We start from the raw sequence: 4,409 nt of genomic DNA on the forward strand, positions 1-4,409 counted from the left end.
TCTTCAGGGGCAGCTAGGTGGTACAGTGGATAGAGCACCAGCCCTGGAGTCAGGAGAGCCTGAGTTCAAATCTAGCCTCAGACACTTGATACTTACTAGCTGTATGACCCTGGACAAGTCACTTAGCCCCTATTGCCTTGAAAGAAAGTATCCTGCCATTTTAATCTGATTTTGTTTTATTATATTGTGACTAAAAAAAAAAGTACATGGGGGGAATGTAAATAGAGCACCAAAAGGTTTTAGGAAAGCATTTGAGAACATCTCTTATGCTATTCTGGTAGGAAAGAAGAAGAAATATGGGCTAGTGCATAGGGCAATTAGATTGCTTTGGAGCTGGCTAAATGACCAAATCCAATACCTCATCATTTCTGGAAGGCCACGTCTCTGGGACCTGGCTTCAAATCTCACCTGACTCTCACTTTGTGTGTGACTATGGACAAGTCCCTTAACCTCCCTGAGTCACTCAGGAAGGTCTGTTGTAAAGGGGGTTTGAGTTTTGTTTTGTTTTGTTTTGGTTGGCATGGGTTGAACTGGATGGCCAATGAGGTCCTGTTCACCTGAGAAATTCTCTAAATTAAAATGATACTGAACAGCTGTGGAACAAAGAGTGAAGGCAGTAGACAGAGCCAGTGGGGGCTGGGCAGTAAGAATGTTAGGATCCTGTGAGTACTGGCTTGTGACATAGCCACATGTAAGAAGTTGGTTTGCTGTTCCAGAAACAGCTGACTCTGCAGCCAGGTGAGCTGGGTTCTAGTTCTACTGCCTAGTGCCTTGGTGATCTTGGACCAGTCACTCTAGGCATCAGTTCTTCATCTGGAAAATGAATAGTTTGAACTTCCTGGCAGCTAGCATCTCTTCTAGATGTAAATCTGGGTCTACGAAGATGTGGACAATTTTGCAGCTATAATTGGCTCTTTGACACATGGTATCTTTCCCACAGGCCCTTGGGGCACTCAGGATCTAATGCTTCACATGGATTGCAACACAGTCACATACACAAATCTAACAAGGGCAGACAGACAAGACACATAATGAAAGCTAGCCGGGTGACTCCCCAGAGCCATGCTGTCAGTCCTGTTGAGTCTCACGTGACTGAATCTCTCTTCAAATAAAGATGTAGCTCACTCATTAGCTGCTACCACAAGGCCAGACTTCCTACGCATGGCTCCAGACTGTCCCTGCTTATGTTAGCTGATGGTTGCTTCCTTCATGCCTTCTTGCCCCTTTGGCTCACCTGCCCTTCCTTTCTGACTACACTAGCATAGAATGGAGGCCAGGAAAAGAAGAAGAGGGCCTTCAATGGAGGAACCATTGGGGACAGGCTCAGATTAGCAGTCAGCTTCCACGGGCATGAATTCATGTGTCTATCAGGTGGCTGCCCCTCTACAGGCTGACGATACCACTACTTACAATTTCCTAGCAAGAGTAAAGGAAATCCTTTAATCCTACCTTTATTATAACCATGCTAAACCAATACCCAAGGGCAAATGAGTAAAGACTCTGGAGCCCATTGACCAGAGGCATACCCAAAAAGACAGGACCTGCTAGCTGTGGATGGAAATAAACCAATGTTGAGTTAAAGGTAGTTTTCAAAGCCAAGGTCAAGGTTCCAGATGTTGAGGACAGAATACTAACTTCATTGGGATGGTGGATGGATCCATGCATGAGCAGGGGATAGCACTGGATATTTTCCTGGACATATGGATGTATGTGTATATACAATAAGCTTATTTTCATGGAAATATAAAATTGTATTCTGACAAAGATTGGTTCTCTGTGAACTGGCAAATAACATTTCTCTCCTTCTAAGAGATCCTAAGTAAGCAGAAATGGCAGAATTGCAGATGATGATAAGCAAGTCGAGGAGATGGAATGTGCTTCCATTTTCAAGGCTGGCAGGAAATCCAATCCAATCCAATGCCTGACAGATAGCTAATACCATCTGCTAGACCAAATCCCTGGCAGTTGATACTGTTTGCTGGAGCAGAATTTCTAAATCATGGGCATAGAGAAGCAGAATCATAAATACACCCCATAGTGTTGGTTTGTTCTGGGACAAAAATGTTTTCCAAAAGAAGCAAAATCTAGGATACAGCTTGAATTACATGACATTGTCATCCACCTTTCCCTTCCTTTTCCCTTTAATGGGAAGTGTCTTCATTTCATATGGGGGACTTTGGTACATTCTCTGTTAACTTCTGATTCATTGGCCAATGGACAAAATGAGAGTTTTCACTGACATCCAGTTAGTCACTTTCTGGAGAATCATTTTGTAAGCAAGTTGCTGCCTCCAAGCATTTGAAGCAGAACCCCTTGGAGTAGAGATGGCACTCCCTTTGGTCATTCCTAGGTGGCAGAAGCAACATCGGGCTATGGAAGTGCTAAAGAGACAAAGGTTGAGTCAGAAAGAGGACAACTCTTCCCAATAACAAGAGCCCTTTCCACATGGCATGGCACCTCAGCAGGGGCTGCACTCTGTCTGCCCCAGGAAATGCTGGAGGCCACTCACTATGGAGAGGATTCCTATCGGGATATTCAGTAGGAGAGATGACTCTGGGGTCTCTTTTGATTCTAGGACTCAGTAATCCTTTGAAACAAAATATTGTTTGAAGATAATAATAATGGGAATTAGAGTTAGGTGGGAAGATGGGAAAGTGTTAGAACCCGGGCGGGGAGTCGGGGGGGCAGAATTCTGCACTCTCCTCAGGAAACCTTTCCACACCATGCTCCTCACTCATCTCCACAGGACTTTCTCTACTGTGCCACAGACACTTTTTCTCCCTGAAAGCTCACCCCACCCCCCTTCACCCAGAACTGCTTCTCACAAGGGAAGGACTCCATCCCCAAGGCTGCTTGGCTGGTCCTGCCCACAACCTCCAATTGAAGGAGGAGGCCTCCTCTAAAGACATCTTCACTCCTCTTCAGGCACACTGCTGACTCATCTGCACAGGACTTTCTTTTCCAGACTGGGCTCAAATGCCACCTCTTCTCCTGCTCCCTCCCACCCCCAGTGCTTTTCAGCTTCCTTTCATGTCTTCCCTTCCCCAATTAGAATGTAAGCCCCTCAAGGGTAGGAACTGTTTAGCTTTCTGCTTATATTTGTATTCTCAGCACTTAACACAGTGGCTCACACATAGTAAGCATGCAATAAATACCTGTTGACTGACTGATTGAACCTTGGAAAATGCAGCAGAAGATGCAGTGATAAACAAAATGACGGGGAGCTGCTGTAAGCTCCTCCGCAGTCCATGGCAGCAACAGAGAAAGGCCAGGAGAAGCCTGTGGAGGCTCTGAGCAGAGAGGGCCAGGACAGGCCCGAGGCAAAGCCTACAGGCTTTGCAGACCCAGATCAGGGGACTGGCCAGAGCAGCACTGAGGCTGCACTCAGTCAGGCCCACTAGAAGCACACTGAGCAACAGGGCCAGAGCAATGCCCAGGCAGGACAGGGGAAGTGACTTGCCCAGGGTCACACAGCTAGTAAGTGTCTGAGACCAGATTTGAACTCAGAAGGATGAGTCTTCCCAACCTCAGGCAGTGCCACCTACCTGCCTTTTAAAAGGAGTAGTTAGACACAATGACTTCTTGGGTCCCTCCCAGCTCTCAATCTTTGGTCCTCCAAGAGGCTGAAACCAAAAGAACAATGCACAAAACGACTTCAACAAGGCACATGAAGACAATTTTACCTGGCATCAAAATGCAAGGGAAAGACTGTCTGTCACCAGCTCATTCCACTGGGCTAGCAAACAGTCACCTAGTCAAGTAAACATTGGGGACCTAATGCCTTCTCAGCTACAACTTCTCTTCTTGAATTTTTTTTTTCAATTAACTATACGTCTTAGGGGGGAGGGGTTCCATATTTATGGTGACTGGGCAGACTGTGAAAAACAATAAGTAAGTTTGTTTGTTTGTTTTTTAAGAAGAAGATTCAGGTGATACAGCCTCACGCCAGCCCTGCATGCTCCCAAATTGAGGCATTTTTTCTTTCTGCCTGATTTTGTTGTATTCTATATACGCTGTGTTTGCATGTGATCTTGTATAGTGTGACAGAGGACTCTTGAAATCAGATGGCGTCATTGATAGGGTGGCCTTTATTGCTGGTCTCATCCCATTTGATGCCCTACATGGCCCACAGTGATTTTCACCCACGTCTAAGCTGTCTTCAGTATTGGTACAAATACAAGTTGTGAGCTCCTGTTCTTCACCTCCGCCTCCTCCAAACTGATTGTCAATACGTTTGTGCAGAAAGCTTTGACTTATAGACTGATAGACTGCATCACAGCAAGCAGCCAATTCTCCATTCCAGGGAAAGCATCGATCACTTCGGCACATTTCCGATAAGTCTAACTAGGGACGTGGAAGAAAGACCTGAAGCCAGCAAATGAGAGAGTCTAATCAGGTGAGCATAAGCA

Source organism: Phascolarctos cinereus, unplaced genomic scaffold (assembly GCF_003287225.1).
Source record: "Phascolarctos cinereus isolate Bilbo 61053 unplaced genomic scaffold, phaCin_HiC Scaffold_9;HRSCAF=440, whole genome shotgun sequence".
NCBI classification, from domain to species: domain Eukaryota; kingdom Metazoa; phylum Chordata; class Mammalia; order Diprotodontia; family Phascolarctidae; genus Phascolarctos; species Phascolarctos cinereus.